This window comes from Cebus imitator, unplaced genomic scaffold (assembly GCF_001604975.1).
Source record: "Cebus imitator isolate Cc_AM_T3 unplaced genomic scaffold, Cebus_imitator-1.0 Scaffold52, whole genome shotgun sequence".
In the NCBI taxonomy this organism is placed as follows: domain Eukaryota; kingdom Metazoa; phylum Chordata; class Mammalia; order Primates; family Cebidae; genus Cebus; species Cebus imitator.
This window is the reverse complement of record NW_016107367.1, coordinates 2392018-2410507: the sequence shown is the minus strand read 5'-3', so window position 1 is coordinate 2410507 and position 18490 is coordinate 2392018. Positions and strand designations below refer to the sequence as shown.

General features: G+C 44.2%; 1 long non-coding RNA gene across 3 annotated transcripts in view; it reads left to right on the top strand.

Annotated features, from left to right (window-relative positions):
* LOC108304061 overlaps nucleotides 1-18156 on the top strand; it is a 19653-nt gene extending 1497 nt beyond the window's left edge. For 2 of the 3 annotated variants that reach the window (XR_005200155.1, XR_005200156.1), the window contains 4 exons: nucleotides 3601-3652; nucleotides 4125-4204; nucleotides 14471-14690; nucleotides 15610-18156. This is a non-coding gene — a long non-coding RNA (uncharacterized LOC108304061). Of the gene's footprint in view, nucleotides 1-3600; nucleotides 3653-4124; nucleotides 4205-7207; nucleotides 7387-8911; nucleotides 9032-10545; nucleotides 10832-14470; nucleotides 14691-15609 lie in introns of those variants that run through there. The other variant, XR_005200157.1, reaches the window with a different exon arrangement.
* Nucleotides 18157-18490: the final 334 nt, after the last annotated feature.

Below are 18490 nucleotides of genomic sequence, written 5' to 3'. Positions count from 1 at the left end.
AAAAAAAAAAAAAAAAAAAAAAAAAAAGAAGAAGAAGAAAGAGTGGTCAATGCATTATTAATAAGTAGAAAATATAATCAAAGAAGACTAACCATGGGCCAGAAATGAACATGGGGGTGTTATGAAGCATTATGTTGAGTAATGCATATTTGAAACAATGAAGTCAGTTCAAGAAACAGGTCTAATTTCTGTAGGAACTGATCTACAGAGAGACAGCAGGATTATTACAGCTCTCGTCCTATTTGTTCTGATTCATTTCTATTTCTTTATTATGAAATTAATAAATAAATGAAACAGACAAAGTCTAAATGAAGAAAAAGATTGATAGTCTGTGGCCTGGTTGTGAGTATGAGTCAAGGATGGTGAATAATAGAAGTCAGGAAGTTTAAGCTCCAATATAAAAGAAACCTAGTCTACTGCTTAGTTGGAAATGATCTTGTAGACAGTAGTTAAAAATATTCAGTTATCGGCTGGGCGCGGTGGCTCAAACCTGTAATCCCAGCACTTTGCGGTATTGGGGCAGGTGGATCACAAGGTCAGGAGTTTGAGACCAGTCTGACCAACATGGTGAAACCCCGTCTCTACTAAAAATACAAAAATTAGCTGGGAGTGGTGGCGAGTGCCTGTAGTCCCAGCTACTTGGGACGCTGAGGCAGGAGAATTGCTTGAACCTGGGAGGTGGAGGTTGCAGTAGCCAAGATCGTGCCACTGCACTCCAGCCTGGGCAACAAAGTGAGACCTTGTCTCAAGAAAAAAAAAAAAATTCAGTCACCCTATTCTTGTGCTTCTGTGATTCATGGATAATGATTATGTTATTACAAGTGAATTAATGCATGCAGAACTCAAGTAAAAGAAATAAGTGAATAAAAACATGGCCACACCTGGACGAACTATAACATGTGTACTGAAGCAAGTCACAGTACTGATCTATTGCTCAGGAAGTGGGAATCATGTTGGTTTTTTAATCTATCAGAGTGAGGAACATGTAGACAAATGTATGAGTTGTCCGTGTTTATGTTGAGTTGTCTTTGGTTTCCTGGTTGCTTGCTTTATCCCTGAAAAGGGATGCAGTTTATATAAATAAAAGACTAATTTTAAAGAGGGTCAGTGGCAAGAATTTGTTTTATAACCAGAGCTATTGTTCTCACTAAATTCCATTACAAAGTGACGTCATCTGCTATTACTTTGGTAATGAGCAACTGTGCGTGTGCTATGATTATCCATGCTATAGTCTAGATCATGTACAATGATACTGATTTTATCTTAATAATGGACAAATGCATAAGTTAATAATAATCAGTTAGCTAAAAGGATAAAGCAAGGGCCAGTAGCAAACATGTCTGGAAATAAGGGTTGTGATGTAACTGGTTTCTGAGAGTGTCTTCTTCTTAAGGCAAATATTTTGGCTCTTACAAGTTTTTGTATAAGGAGGATGTACATAGATGCACATTATCAGACATGTTCTGGGTTTCTCTGAGTTTGCACATTGTTCTGTTTCTTTACAAAGAATGAATAATTGGCCAAACTGGCTTGTGAATGGATGAATTAAGTGGTATCAAGCACTATTCATTGGTGTGAAATTGCTTTGAAACAAGTGTTTAGATAAATCTAATTCTGCATATGGGAAGTCCAAAGATTTAGGTTGTTGAGTGCATTGGTGGAGGCATTGACACTGACATGTTTTGTGGAGAGCTCTCATTCTTGATTCAGGTGGTGGATTCTAAGGCATCAATTTATTTTATTTGGTTTATTTTATTTTATTCCGGGGTACATGTGCAGGATGTGCATGCTTGTTACATAGGTAAATGTGTGCCATGGTGGTTTGCTGCACCTGTCGACACATCACCTAGGTATTAAGCCGGGCATGCATTAGCAATTTTTGCTGATGCTCTCCCCACCCTCCCTTGACAGGTGCCAGTGTGTGTTGTTCCCCTCCCTGTATCCATGTGTTCTCTTTGTTCAGGTCCCACTTATAAGTGAGAACATGTGGTGTTTGGTTTTCTGTTCCGGCATTAGTTTGCTGAGGATAATGTCTTCCAGCTTCATCCATGTCCCTGCAAAACACATGCTCTTGTCCCTTTGCTGGCTGCATAGTATTCCATAGTGTGTATGTATCACATTTTCTCTATCCAGTCTGTCATTGATGGACATTTGGGTTGATCCCATGTCTTTGCTATTGTGAATAGTGCTGCAATGAACATATGTGTACATGTATCTTTATAACAGAATGATTTACATTCCTTTGGGTATATACCCAGTAATGGGATTGCTAGGTCAAATGGTGTTTCTGCTTCTAAATCTTTGAGGAATCACCACACTGTCTTCCACAGTGGTTGAACTAATTTATTTACATTTCCACCAGCAGTGTAAAAGTGTTCTTATTTCTGTACAACCTTGTCAGCATCTGTTTTTTCTTGACTTTTTAATAGTCACCGTTCTGACTGGTGTGAGATGGTATCTCACTGTGGTTTTGATTTGCATTTCTCTGGTCATCAATGATGTTGAGCTTTTTTCTTGTTTGTTGGCTGCATGTATGTCTTCTTTTGAGAAGCGTCTGATCATGTCCTTTGCCCACTTTTTAATGGGGTTTTTTTTTTCTTGTAAATTTGCTTAAGTTCCTTGTAGACTCTGGATATTAGACTTTTGTCAGATAAATAGACTGCAAAATTTTTCTCCCATTCTGTAGATTGTCCATTCACTCTGATGATAGTTTCTTTTGCTATACAGAAACTCTTTAATTAAATTTCATATGTCAATTTTTGCTTTTGTTGAAATTGGAAAGACATCCATTTTAAATGCAAAATTAATAACTTAATTAGTGTGAAAAAGAAGAGGGACTATTTTGGCCAATTGTAAAAAGAACATGACCCAATTTAAAAAAATTAATCTAAACTTGCTCACCTTGCATTCGTTAGAGTATTAGGGCACAGTCAAAATTTAGGATGTTTCATTCTTTTTACCACTTGCTTTCTACCCTCCAGAAATGATTATCGTTGGTAAAGATGGTGGCTGGTAAGTCTCTGGGAAAGAAGGGTACCGACCTATACAAGTAATGCACGATGTTCTTGTCCTTGGGTTGGGTGGCGTGTTTAGTCATAGGTATCCATTGTATTATAAAAGAATGAATAAATTACTACATCTATACACAAAATTAAAGAAGATCAGGGATGAGAATATGTTACACATCAATAATTAGAATGAGTCCAATAAGAACATCTGTGCAATTATATATTTTTAATATCTCCAAACACTGAGTTTTATGAATTAAATTAATAAATCAGGAATGTTTCTTCTTTGCTTGAGGATCATATAGACAAAGAATGGTAATAGTCAATGTTTTTGCCATGGGAGAGTGGTGAGTTCAAGTTTGTCTGCTTTGTTAAGAGAAACAAATAAATAATTTCACAAATTATCAATACCTGATTATAAATAGCTAAAGAAATCAAGGAGGGAAACATAGGATCAATTGAGAGAACTTTTGATATTTCCACTCCTTTTTTGGTAAGAGATATTCCTGCATATTTTTTGTATAAATTTTTAAAGGTATAAAATAATGCATATTTATTTTTCCTTTCTTTGCCATCGCTTTCAGCTCCATAGTATGAACACACTCAAGCCAACAATGATTCTGTAATGATGAAGATGGTTCAGTGTGAGTAACAATGCAAGCTCTTGTCATTGTTGGGGTGGTATGTTTAGGGTATTTAGTGTATGATAAAAAAATACAGAATATAATCAATGAAGGCTATGTAAGGACCAATGATAAGACTGTATTGTAAATCAAGGTTCATGGTGACTACAGTTTTGCACAACAGAGGCCCTTTTTAAAAGAGGAGCTCTACATTTTTAGCTCGGTGGGTATGGAATATGGAGTCATATGTGTGTAACTCTCATAGTTTTTATGTTGGGTGGTTCATTTAAGTGTATTATTAATGTTATTAAAATGAATCATACGTTAATTAATAAGATGGAGCTCCATTTAAGAGCTGGAGATAAGAACGTGGAATAAATCATTGTTTGTGATCAATTTCTGTGACGGTTACTTCCTGTTCACGAAATCGAAACCTAAATCTAGGTCTTTTCATTTGGTAATATCCTTTTTCCTTTGGTAATATCATCTACAGGATGGACAGATCAGAGCTGATTTAATTATTCCCTGTGATGAGGAACTTCAGCCCTCTGACTAAGGAGAATGTCTTGCAATGTAAGTAATAAAGTTCTTGGCTTGGATTGTTAGTTCACAATTTCAACTGTCATTTAAAAAGATAATTAAATTTTAAAAGGCCATGCATAGGCCTATGATGAGAATGTGTTATGAACTGAAATTAATCCAATTTACAACAAACGCAGTATGAGAAAAAAAAAACTTAGCTTTTCCATTCATTTTCAATAGTTAAATGTCACATTGTATGTTTGTCTCATTGATTATTAAAGACTTTCCTCTTGATAAAGGCTGTTACTCATTTATGGAGTCAGTATTCTAGTTGCTGAGTAAGATGGTGGTTCCTTCTTGTTCATTGTGATGTCTAAAAGTTGTTCAAATTAAATGTAGAGGGGCCATGTCTGGACCAGTGATGTGAATGGAATGCATCTGAATGAAAACTATGATCAATCATTTTGTGAACAACTGAGGTCCATTGCAAAAGAAAGAACTAGTATGTAAACCTTTGTGGGAATAATGTCAGGAAAATTTGAGAATGTAGTACTGGAGCTTGAGAGGGTTCACAGATACTAATTTTATATGATTAGCGGATAAGTGAATGGATCAACAAACAAGTATATTCATGAGTAAAGAAAAAGAGGTTAAGACATGGACCGATTCTGAGGGTATGTTGTAAAGCAAGGAATGTAATTAATTCAGTTCCGAAATACCTTGGTCCGTCAAGAAAAAGAAAACAGATTAAATTTGCCACCACTTTGTGTAACAAGCATCTAGATAGAGACATTTAACAGTCGATGTTCTGTTCTTAGTTTGCTGTGGGTTCCTGGATGTTTGATTCATTAAGACAAAAAAAGTTAAAATTAAACAAATACCTGGTTAACTAAATAAATAAGTGCCAAGTATGAACCAATGATAAGGGTATTTCATTATTTTCTGAATCTGCTTTGTACCCCTACGGAATGGATGTAACTTGGCTGTTTTAATAATTATCTGAAGGATGGAGACCTTGACTGTTACCCATGTGGCCAAGGAGTGTGTAGAACAGGGCAAGTCAGATTAAGAGTTTATTCTTAGTTTGGCCTTTTTGTTACAGATGATGATGATTTATTATTTTAAAAGAAGAAATGACTTCATGCAATCATTAAGTCCAAAAAGACCATGCCTGAACCAATGATAAGAATGTACCTGCCAAGTGTCATGGATAACTCATTTTGCAAAATGAGACCCATTTAAAAAGAGGCTTGGTTTGCTACCTCTTAGATTAAGGAGCTTATAGACAGAGTCTAGCCTTGGTCAAAGATCTTGTTCTTGGGTTAGTTGTGGTTTTCTTGAGTTTTATTATTTTGTTATAAATAATAAATAGTTAAACAAGTACAAAGTATTTATGCTAGTAAAATTACAACGGCCACTCATGACCAGTTGGGAGATTATATTATAAAACAAAGATTTGTTTAACCTGGGTTAACTGTTTTACCTCTGCTTGAGGAGATAATGGAAAGATTTAAATAATAGTCAATTTCTCCCTGCTTCCTTGGGGAGTAGATTCTTTGTTGTTGACTTTGTTTTTGAAAATGAGTAACTAACATGAACAACAAAAAAGCTAGAATGGCCAAGAATATTAAATGATAACATTTCATGAAGCAAGAATTATGATCAACACAATTTTGCTTCTCTGAAATCCATTTAACAGAAAAGATTCAATCTGTTGTCTCTGTGTATAATGAGGTCAGAGACAGGTATTAAAATGTTCAGTGTTCTTGTTTTTGTATTTTGGTTCATGGATTTGATTATTATGATTAAGAAAATAAATCTTTGAAAAAGTAAATTAAAAGAGGGCAAATAATGAACCAGTGATTAAAATGTGTTTTGAAACGAAGATTATAAGTATTTCAGTTCTGCACCATGAACTTTTATGAAATGAAACCTTAATCTTTTATATCTTTATTTTAATAGTATATAGTGCCATTCTGCATGTACTATGGATATATTTTAGACATTTTTGCATGCTACTTACATTGATTTTTTTTTCACTATCTCAGTTACAAATTCTAGTGAGTTGATTTATTTGGAGGTGGTGGTAGGAGACCCCTATATCCCATATTTTAGTATTTTCTGGCAGCTAATATCTGAGAGAGTACTAAAGTAACTAATATTAAGGTATTAATTTCAGCTCAACATTTATGATGCTAATTCTTGTCAGACCTCATGTCAGGAGTGGCATTTATATATGACTTTGGTCTAGTTCCACTCACCAAGTGGCTCTGTGAGGTTAGATGGAGACCGTCTTCTCTTTCTTCTTCTTCTTCTTCCTCTTCCTCTTCTTCTTCCTCTTCCTCTTCCTCTTCTTCTTCCTCCTCCTCCTCCTCTTCCCCCCCCTCCTCCTCTTCTTCTTTTTCCTCTTCTTCTTCTTCTTCTTCTTTTTATTATTATTATTATTTTGAGATGGAGTCTTGCTCTGTCACCAGGCTGGAGTGCAGTGGCGTGATCTTGGCTCACTGCAACCTCTGCCTCCCGGGTTCAAGCAATTCTCCTGCCTCAGCCTCCTGAGTAGCTGGGACTACAGGCACACCACCACCATGCCCATCTGATTTTCGTATTTTTTTTCGGTAGAGATGTGGGTTTCACCATGTTGGCTAGGGTGGTCTCGATCTCTTGACCACGTGATCTGCCTGCCTCAGCCTCCCAAAGTGCTGGGATTACAGGTGTGAGCCTCTGTGCCTGGCCTGAGACCCACTTATAAATTTGGCCATTCAACAGAATAGGGCAGGCAGATGGGCTCTCTGTGAGATTAGATGGAGACCCACTTATAAATACAGCAATTTTATAAAATAGGGCAGGTAGATGGGCTTTCTAGAAGCACAGAACGTGTGCCTTCAGCTCAATCTTAGTGTCAGGTGAGTTGTGGAAGAGATGGCTCCTGAGCCAGTAACAGACTCACTAGTCTGTAGCTCTGCAAAGCTGGGGACCACACTCCTCTCCTTCACTGCTCTGCCCCTTGTGCCTGACATGGAGAGCACATGCAGTAATCATCTGTTGAATAAATAGGTGAATACATGGTGAATAAAAGAATGGAGGAGGGAAGCAGTACATGAACAAGTGAGTCTTGGAGTAAATAAAGGAATGGATAAGTGAGGTAATGAAAATGTGAAGGAGTACACAGTGAGTGAATGGATCAGCAATGGGTGCATAAATAACTGAATCAGTGATTAGTGGATAAATGCATGGTGAGTTAATGAGTGGATGAGTTCATGTGCAAGAAAAAATGTCACAAAGCGAATGAGTGGATGATGAAAGACTAAGTCAGTGAGTGAATGAATGGAAGACTCGTAGGTCAAGGAGTCAAGAAATGAAAGACCAATGTGTAAATGGGTGAGTGAATCAGTGGATCCATGGATTCCTGAATGAATTTATGAATTAACAGATAAATGAAAGTCAATTAGCAATGAGGAAATAAATGAATGGGTGAGCCAATGTATGAACCAATCAATGAGTTAATGACTCAATGACGAACCAAATGAATGAATTAGTAAGTCTAGGAATGAGTGAGTTTACAAATGAATACATTAAAGAAAGAGGAAACAATTGAATAAATGAACTGGGTAAATAAATGAGTCAGTAAATGAAACAAATTACTGAGTGAATAAATGGAGGGATAGATGAGTGTTGGATATATTACAGTTAATGAATAAAAAAGTGAATTAGTGAGGGAGCAAATGAGTCAGTGAATGAGTATGTAATCAAGGAATAAATTAGCTATGGGAATGAGTAAGTGAATAAGTGAATGAGTCAATAAATTAGTGAATTAGCTTATTCAAGTGTGAGGCAGTGAATGAATGAACTCATACTAGGACTGTTTCCCCGACTGTTCCACAGAAAGTAGTCATGCCTCGACTTCACGCCGTGGCATAAATAACTCAATCAGAGCACCCACCCTCCATCGTGGGCGTTTGTTTACATGTCATCATTAAACTGATGTGCCGCAGGGGCCAGGAACTGGGTCAAATTATTCTCTGTATCCCTGGTGCCTGCCAACTCTGTGCCTCGGAAGCACCCAGTAAATTGTTGCTGAGTGCATGAACGAATAACTAAAAATACACGTGCTTATTTGGAACCAGGACGGCCCGTCTGAGAATGGCCTGGGAGCTATTCTTTGGGGAGGTGTGCTGTGTGTCAGATGGTTTGTGGCATCCTCCTACACAAGTCCAGATACTGCCTTGAGTCCAGCTTCCTGTGTCCAGTGCCAGACAGTGAGACAGGATACTGGCATTTCGGACTTCCCTGGACATTGGCCCATCCTTGGGCAATGCTGGCTTGGCATGGTAGAATCGAGGCCCCAGGTCTTCCCGAAAGCTGCCCTTGCCTCTTCCAAGACAGGAGATCAAAAGTAACCCAGTCTTGTTTTTATGGCTCCAGTGAGTGGGCCCACTCCATGCCTTTCCAAGCAGACCACATTCCTCCTTGCTGTGGTTGTGGGACTGTGGGTAGGAGTACCCCTTGACTTTCAGCCTCAGCTTCGTCTGGTAGATGAGAATAACAATACCGGCTGGCCTGAGTGGATGTGTTGTTTCACAGGACCTTATTTAATACATGTCACATACGTAGCATGGTACTTGGGAGGAAATAGATGCCTCAGAGATCTTAGGTGCCAACTTTCTTCATCCTCACCCAAAGTAGCTATATTTTATGATTTCAAATGCATTAATTTCAAAGCTCTCAAATGGATGTGATACTCAAATTCCCCTCTTCCAGAAGATTGGAGAGTTCCACTAAGTAATAGGAAGAATGCCGGTCTGGATGGTATTCCGGGCCAGTCCCGACCATCAAGACGGCATGGCATGCTCTTCTACCAGGAAACAGACAGCCAGAAAAGTGAGCTGGCAACACCCATGCTCTGTGGAGGACACATGCACAGGACCCATCCTTCACCCCTCTATGATTCCCTCCCTTCTCCGTTCCACAAATAGGTATTGAGGGCCCACTGTATGCCTCACACTGACCATTTCTCTTCTCCTCTTGTCTTGGCTGGCTCTGACCCTGGATTTCATCTCTCACTGCTGTTCTCACGTCCTTCCTTTGAACTTGGCAGTGCGTTCTTGGTCATCAGGTGTGGATACCATCCTCTCCTTCGTGAGGACTTGATATGGGCATCCTGCATCAGGGCACATCAGGTAGACTCCCCTTTCTTAATTTTGGGCACCTGGGACCCCTATTCTGACTCTTCTAGGTTGGCTGCTTTCCATCTGGACAAGCTCCAGCCCCTTATATGAGGAGATTTGACTGTGCTGGTGGCAGGGTGACCTCTGAATGCCGGGGTTGGGCAGCAGCGTCAGTATAGATGGCTTTAGGTTAGACCTTGAGATTCGCCTGGTGCCGGCAAGCTGATACAGGAGACAGGAGTTAGGTTGTCACTGACACCCCTTGCCCCTGCCCACAGAATTATGTGGTTAATGAGGCAAAACAACCTTACGGCATTCAGCAACTTACAGTTATTCTAGTTTTCACATCCCTCCCACTGGCCACTCAGCCTGTGCTGGGCCTGACACAAATGTCACCCCCTCTCCCACCTTCACAGCCCTCTGCCCTCCGCCTTAGCTTCCCACAGTCCTATGTTCACATCTGTCCCTTCCCACGCCAGAGCCACGTCACCATCCGCTATGCGCTTCTGAGGACAAGGTCTTCTTTTTGTGCCATTATAGCCCACCGGAAGGCCTAGACATCAGGAAACGTTAGGTCAGTTAGGTGTTCATCCAGCCATTCATTTATTGAAAAGTATTGGGTTCTTTCCACATGCCACAGGCTGGGTGATAAACAGCAAGAAGACAGACAGATACCACCTCTGCCCTTACCGAGCTCCAAGTCATGGGTGAGAGATTTTAATCAAATGTTTCTGGCAAAAGTATTTAATTACACTCGTGATAGGTGCTATGAAGCCAAAGCCCTGGGGGCCGTCATTAGCTGGGCCAGCTGGGCTGGTCCTGCCTCTCACGGGAAGGTCGCCTTGCTTCTCTCCTGGGCTTTGAGGAGAGCCTGGGAGGACAGTGCTCTAGCCATGGTCAGAGATGGCCATTGGCTTTGGCTCTCTGGGCTCAGGTCCGTGGGGCGTTTGGACATCTTAAGAGGAAAGAAGTGACTGGACATGGGGGTTTATGCTTGGCTGTCACTTGAGTTCTGCTTGATAATGATCTGGGTGGTTGTGAGCTTCGAACCCTGCTCTTCACTCAAGCACCACACGTGTTTACAAAGTCTCTGCTGAGTGTCAGGATTTGGTCTTCCCTGGTCCACGTTCAAGTATTTCTCTTCGATGTTTTGCCAAATGACAAACTAAAGGTAGACTGGAATATGAGTTGGCCTTTTCTTTTTCCTCCACTGTTTTTCACTCTGAGTTTCTTAAAGTGGTTGCCTGAGAAACAGTGGTACCCCGCAGGCGGCCGGGCCGTCGGGCATCCAAGCATCATCCCTGCTGCCTTCTCCCGCCTTTGCCGTTCAGTCTTCACCAAAGCACCCATCCCTCCTCTGCGCATCCCCGTGAGTCCCCACTTCTCATCTGAGCCACCACCATGCTATGCAGGCTTCTCTCATCTTGGGCTGGTCTTTCTGCCCCCACCTCCACTCTGCTGTCTTCGGGGAGGTGGGGTTAGAGCCGTCTCTTTAGAATGCATGCCCCGGAGTCCCAGCTCCTGAGAGCCTGCTCGTGGCTCCCCTCGGCCCCAGGATAGAGTCCCAGCTCATTGGCCTCCTGCCACGCCTCTTGCTACATGCTCCCTGGCCTCGTGTGCTGCCTTGCAGAGCCTCCCCAGGTCTCCAGGTGTGCGTGTCTCTGTGCTGTTGCCCCTGGCCCTCTCCGTGGCCACCCTCACACTGCTCCACAATGCAAGACTTCGCTTGCTTCCGTCCCCAAGGTGGGCTATGTCGCCCCGCACTCTGAGTGTTAGATGGCCATGAATTTGACCTTCATCCATAACCTCTGTTGCTTGGTCATGATTTGTTTAGGTGTCTGCTTCCCTAACCAGAGCTTCAGCTCCCTGGCTGTGGGTGCTCTGTCCTGGGCACCTCAGACCCCCCACTGACCAGTACAGAGCCCAGTGCAGAGGGGCTGATCAGTAAGAATGCTAGTCGAATGAAAGAATGAGTGAATGCACAAAAGAATAATTGTGCAGTCATACGGGGCACAAATTATATCCCTGGCAGAGAACCGGGGTCCCTGGCATGGGGGAATAGCACCTCCTCCTCCAGCCAGCTCCACTTTGCCCTCCGCCTGCGACTCATTAAGAGATATGTAACCTTAATCCTTGAAATTGCCTGGGACGGAGCATGTGTTCGCTCAATGGCATGAATGGGGGGATCTGATTCCTTCCTTAAATAAATCTCACTCCCCCAGGAAGCTTGGACAGGATGTGGGCAATCGAACGAGAGCTTGAAACTGAATGTTTTGCAGAAGGCCCCTTTCGAAATTTGAAACCCCATGGCCACTGGCCAGAGCTGAGTCTGCCTTGTGGGGGTCGCTGGGGCCTCCTCTCAAAAAGGGAAGGGAAGATTGAAAATAAACCTAGGCTGATGGTTTGCAAGACAGAATTCCGAGGTTTGGTTTTGATTCTCTGATGAAACTTGAGTGAGCTCGGCCATCCTCTTCAGCTCTTCTACCGGGCCTTTGGCTGAAGGCTCCAGCCCTCCCAAGGCCAGAAGGGAGCTTGATTTGGTCCTGAAGTGGATGGGACAAGTGTGCAGACACTCAGTGGGATGGGAGCTTTGGCCCAGGCTGGGAGGCAAGGGAACTCAGGGCCAGGGCTGGTGCAGTCCTGCTCAGAGGGTGGGGCAGCTGGCAGCTGACCCTCCTCCCAGGGAGTAGGCGCTGGGTGGACCCTGACACGGCGAGAATGGAAGGAAAGTTATATCATGCTTCTGTGTCCCAGGCAGAGCCAACAGTTCCCCTTCCATCCGGGCAATGTCCCGGGCGGGTGATGTCACTTCCTCACTGTGCAGACAAGGAAACTGAGGCCCGGGGCCCATCATATCCACAATCAGGACCCAGGCAGCTCTGACTCAACGTTCAGTGCTCTCTGCAGGCATCCACCCCCCATTCACCCCCACCCCCATTCACCCCCACCCCCCATTCACCCCCACCCCCCATTCACCCCCACCCCCCATTCACCCCCCCCCCCATCCCATTCGCCTCCACCCCGTCCCCATTGACCTCCACCCCATCTGAATTCGCCTCCACCCCGTCCATCGGAGCTCCTGATCCTCATTGTAATTTCGGGGCTATTTGGCGATATGTTCTTTGTTCTTGCATTTGAGGCTTCTCCTACCAGCAAGTATTTTTCAACACAGTAAAATAAAAGACAGCTCTGCTCCTGCAGCAGGCCCAGACCCCGTCCCGACAGATGCTTCTGGTATCGGCAGCAGTTGGTGATCCCAGCTAGCCCCTGCCAGCCGGGGCTGCTGGTGGCCACCCAGAGGGGACAAAGGCTCACCTGGGCACACGTTTCCCTGCTGTAGCATCCCTTGCCCCAGCTGCCCTGCACTGCCCCCTGCCCCCATGCTGCTGGGCTCCTGGCTTCATTTATTGATGGACTCTCCTGTGAGGTTCTCAGGGGAACCCCAGACCATAGTTCAGACTCTGTAAAGGCCTGCTTAACTGACTCCTTCTGTCCTGCGGTTCCCTGTTCTCTGCAACCCTGGCCTCTCCCCTTTCTCATTCACGCCCAGCTGTCCTATACATTCCCTTTGCCTCGCCCCCCCCCCCAGCCCCCACTGCTCTCTGCAAAACCCCACTGCTCGGCAGGCCACAAATCCAAAGATTAAATGCTCCAGATGACCCAGCTGTTTATGCAGCTGGAGGGTGCTCATCAGAGTTGGAGAAGCCATATTGGAGAGGAGGGGTCCCAAAGGTAGCAGCGACCCCTCTAAAGCCATGGAGTTGGGTGCCAAGGACCACCCGGGGCCTCTGGTCCCATGCTACTGCGTTAAAGGCCTCCTGGCTTCTCCTCCCAATCTTCCTCCTTGCCATCCTTTCTCAGGGACTGTGGCTGTGTGGCCTGGGTTTAGATTTGTACCGTGAGGAACAGGAGACAGAGTGGGGTGTGTGACAAAGGCTGGGATGAGCAGGAAAATCAAGACTTGCTAGGGAATTGAGCTTTAAGAAATGAGATTTGCGAGGGCCAGGTACAGTGGCTCATGCCTGTAATCCCAGTGCTTTGGGACACCCAGGTGGAAAGATAGTTTGAGGCCAAGAGACCGACCTGGGCAACATAGCAAGACCCCGTCTCTGCAAAAAATAAAAAGATGAGCTGGGTGTGGTGGTGCATGCCTGTGGTCCCAGCTACTCAGGAGGCTGAGATGGGAGCATCTCTGGGACCTTTGGATGCCCGCCCCCCCCCCCTTTTCTAGCATGGCTTTGTGCCCCTGCACTGCAGCCTGGGTGACAGAGCAAGGTCTTATCTCTAAGAAAAGAAAAAGAAAGAAAAAAAAAATGAGACTTGTGAGCCGGAAACAAGGGAGGCAGAGGTCCTTCGGGTTCTGCAGCCCAACCCTGCAGGCCCCCAGGGAGCTGTCCCTCCCTCCCTGCTTTGCGGACATGGGTGGAATCTGTGCTGCCACATTGGCCACTTCGCTGAAGCCTCCCAGTGCTGCAGGGGAGTGTCACTGGCCTTCTTTACAGAGAAAGAAACTGAGGCTCAGATGAGTGCAGACAGCCCAGGCCTGCGTCAAGTCTGGGGTGCAGCTCACATCCCCACACCTGCCTCTAGTACTGCTCACCGTACCTGGGACACACGGGCGGGGGTTCAAAGCAGAAGCTGGCAGCGGCTCTGACCCCAGAGGCTGGTTGCCTTGTCTCCCAGTTGTGAGCCTGGGTCAGGGCCTCTTTCAGTGAGAGGTTTCCATCGTGAGAGGTTTCCATCCTGAGCGCACTGGAGCACATGTTTATGGTTTGCTCATCAGGACAAAAGAGCTTACCAAACTTTCCTGGCCAGGTTTACCAATTTGGTAATTTTTCACAAAGCCCTGCAGCAAAGCATCTGGAAAACTCCCGTCCTGCTCCTGACAGTCACCCCAAATAGCTTGTTTGCAAATGCATACAACAAGTGGGCTGCAGAGCTCAGAGCCAGGCTCTTGGCCCAGCCGGCAGGGTGCCCTCTTCCCCTCTGGCGTGGGCGCAGGGGCTGTCTCAGCTGCCTGGGCTTGCCCTCGACCCTAGAGCCTTGCCTTTGGTACTCGCTCACTTGCCTCCAAGTTCCTGCTTCCATGACCTCAGGGACAGCCCCCACTGGGTGCTCATCTCTTACTAATACCAGCCCATTTTTTTCCCAGCAAGGACAGCCTGGGTGAGTCAGTTCCTGGGCTGAGATTTGTGTGGAAGGAACTCTACTGCTATGAGCAAGGCAGCGGCCATGCAAAGCACAGCTCCTGAATCCAGGATCGGGTCATAGCCAGTGGCTATCAGAGCCTCAGAAGGAAGAGCCAGCGGGAAACACCAGGTCCCGGGGCTGTATGGGACATTGGCCCGGCACAGGGAGGAGAACAAGTGGATGTAAGTGACAGTTACTCTTCTCGTTGTGGGTTGGAAGGTGGGCTTATGCATGGACACTGAATCCTTAACAAGCTAAATGAAGATACTAAAATAGAGCCCTCATGGACTCATGTTGATTGGTGTCAGAATGAAGACTGTAGTTAGTCCGACTGTGTGTATTTTTGAATCTGAGGACAGTGGTAGTAATGATAAGGATAGCAGTGACTTGACTGTTGTAAGCCTCAATGCATTGCTCCACTTGGTCAAACCTCTGTGCACCCCCGACCCCCATGCTCCTTTATCTCAGTGAATGGCCTCAGTAATCCTGAAACCAAGGTTGGCTGCATCTTCGTCCTCCCCTGCACCGTCCAGGAGCAATACATCACCAAGTCCCATCAGCGCAGCGCCCTGCGTGTCTCTCCTCCTCACTTCCTTCCACTTGCCCCCTGGCTGGTCAGCCCTCATCCTCCCTCTCTGGCCCAGCTGGATGCCCTCTGCTTGCTTGCCTCATCTCTGGCAGCATCACGTGGGTGACGTGCCCACTTACCCGGCGCCACGTAAACCCCTCCGTGAGCCCAGCTCATGGTGCACCAGGCCACTCTATCCCATCGGTCCTGTGTCCTTTCCTTTTCTTCTTGCACCAGCCTTACTTGTCATTCCTCAATTCACACCTCCCATCATGTCCATCAGTCTCGAGATCTCCTGACACCCCTAGCCCTTCTCTAGACCCGTTCAAGTGACCCATTCATCGCTCCCCACGTGCAGTTCCATAGTTGTGCATTTCACATTGACTTCCATGCACCTGAAGGGCAGGAGGCAGCCCCGATCCAGCTTGCCATTCCCAGAGTACCTTCTCAGTGAACGTGGCCAGGTCCTCCTGCCTTGTTAGTCAGTCATGTGCTTGAGTAGGTTATGTGCCTCTCCCCTCTTGTCTTGGAAGGTCCTCCTGCCTGGAGCCTGTGAAGGTGCAGTGGCTGAGCCACGCTTCCAGAGGATGACGGTGATGGGCTCAGCGTCTGTGTTGCTGGGTGAGCTGCTTTTCCTGGTTACGCTCTGAAATACTTGTATACCTGTGACTAAGGGCCAAACTCGTGCTAGATGATAGGCAGTCAAAGATGGGCTTTGTGACAGGCTGGAGCGCCTGTGATGGCCTCAGAGAGGGGCCAGAATGCATGTGCTTCTCACCAAGAACATTCGCAAGCAGAGGCTGGGTCATTGCTCACAGCTGCTTCTCTGCGTGGAGGGCAGGGCTGGCTAGAGAATTCCCTTATCTCTGGTCCCACCTAAGTGGCAGGAGGCGTGTTGACTTTGCAGCTGACCAGATGCCAGCTTGAGATGGGGCTCAGGGTGACGTTCACACTCCTGCCCGAAGGCTCTTTTAAAAATTATGTAGCTAATTGCATTCCATTAATTCATTACCGTAATGGAGAGTGCGATAAGCAGGGATCACGTACGTTTTCCCCATGAAACAGCCTCAGCTAATGGCTAACATTTATTGCACGTAATTTTTAAAAATATTTCTCCCATTAAAAAAGCAATACATGTTTATTATAAAAAGCTTGAACAATATTGAAATATTGGACAAGTGTAAGAGCAAGAATCTCCCTAGTTCCTCCACTCAGAGATCACCATTGCCAACATATTGGTGGCCAGCCTCTGCCTTTTGCTTTCTTCTATAAATTAGGTGTGTATGTGGCTGTACGTGCTTAATTGAGTTCATCATTGCCATCCTGTTTTTTATTTCCACTAATTATATATCCTGAACATTTCCCATGCCATTAAGCAATTTCTTATCTTGTGCTTTTTAATGGTTACATAGGATTCTAGCAAATGGCTATATTGTAATTAATTTAATTGGTTTGCTTTTATTGAGTATTATTTAGAAGTTGGATTGTGTAAGTTGGGGCAGACATCTGTTTATTCTTTCTCACGTACATGTCTGATTCACCTTCTGCAGTTCATTCTAAATGTGAAATGTCGTGTCAAAAGCTGTGAGCGTTTTATGGCCAAATTGCCCTCTTAACACTTGTATCAACTGACATTCTCAGAATTAGTTTAAAAGTACCTGTTTTTCTGGGAATTATCAAGGTTGATTACCTTTGTCAATTTGTCAAAACACAGCATTTTGTTCTTTTCATTGGCAATCATTTTATTACCTGTGATAAAGAACATTTCTCCCTATCTTTTTTGGTTATCTGTATCTGAATTGCCAGTTCAGGTTCTTTTCATTTTTCATTTAGTTTTTATTTTCATCAAAGACATGCATATGCATCGTTTTAAGAGTCAAAGAGTTCCACAGGATCCTTGCAGAGCATCAGGATCAGGCCTCCAGCCCTCCCAGCTCCACCCTAATTTCTGCTTAGTGGAACCAATAGTTTCTAACTCCTTTCACTGGTTCTCTTGACATTTACATTTGTATATCCAAGTCACATTGTTTTTCTCTTCTACTTCTTGATTTTCTTTTTCTTTTTTGAGGCGTAGGCATTATCTTGACTTTGCGACTGTAGAAGATGAGGATTTGACTCCTTGGTGTCACTGTGCCCTCCTTTCTTCTTTCTGTGCACCATCCTCAATATTTTTAGTACGTAGTTTGGGTTTGATCCAAATTCAGAGTTCACCTTTTTATGTGAGTGTAAGCACTGCTGAATTCTGAGCAACATAGCACTACGATTCACCTTTCCTTCGTGACTATTTTTTCTTTGGGAGTTAATAATTACCTTGTATTTTTTTCTCTTTGATTGGTTGGTTAGTTTTTTTTATAAGCCTAGCTGATTTATTACTAGCCTTTCAATATATACACATTATTTTTAATTTTTTAAAATGTGTTTTATCCTATCTAGAAATATCTTCCTAGAGCCTCCTGGCTGGTTTTGTTGTAAACTGGGTAATCTTTAGGCTTCTGGACACCATCTTAGTATCTCTTTGACGTTCTCCTTCTGAGGATTCCTTTGAGCCTCTCTCCTTAGCTGGATTTTGTAGATTACCTGCTTTTGTAGATTCTGTGTTATCATCCTTTTTGGCTTACTCCCTTGTTTTGCTAGAGTGCATCCTCTAGCAGCTTCTGTAGAAATGCTTAATGGAAGGTAAATTTTTAGAGACCTTTCGCCTCTAAAAAGGAAAATGTCTAGTCCACATTGACATTGAAAGTTCGGCCGGGTATAGAATTCGAAGTTGGAAACCTTCTTTTATTTTGGCTCAGATTTTGAAAGCATAAATCATTATCTTGTGACTTTCAATGCTATTGGCGAGAGGTCTTAAGTCTTAGTGATTCCTCATCCCTTCTATGTGATTTGTTTTCTTCCTTTCTGGAACTTGTAGAACTTTCTCATTGTCTTCCAATGTTTTAAAATTTCACATGTTTTTGTCTTGATGTAGATCTATGTTTATCCATTTTTCCAGGTTCTTTTAATCCGAAGACACTTGTCCTTCAGTTCTAGAAACTTGTGTTAAACAACTGGTTGGATCATTTCCTCATATTTGTTTTCTCTTCCTGCCGTTTCTTTTTTTCTTTTTCTTTCTTTCTTTTTTTTTTTTTTTGAGATGGAGTTTCACTCTGTTGCCCAGGCTGAAGTGCAGTGGCACAATCTCAGCTCACTGCAGCCTCTGCCTCCCAGGTTCAAGCAGTTCTCCTGCCTGTCTCCCAAGTAACTAGGATTACAGGTGTGTGCCACCGCACCTGGCTAATTTTTGTATTTTTGGTAGAGATGGGGTTTCACCATGTTGGCCAGGGGGGTTCACCGTGTTGGTCTTGAACTCCTGAGCTGAAGTGATCCACCCACCTTGGTCTCCCAAAGTGCTGGGATTACAGACATGAGCCACCG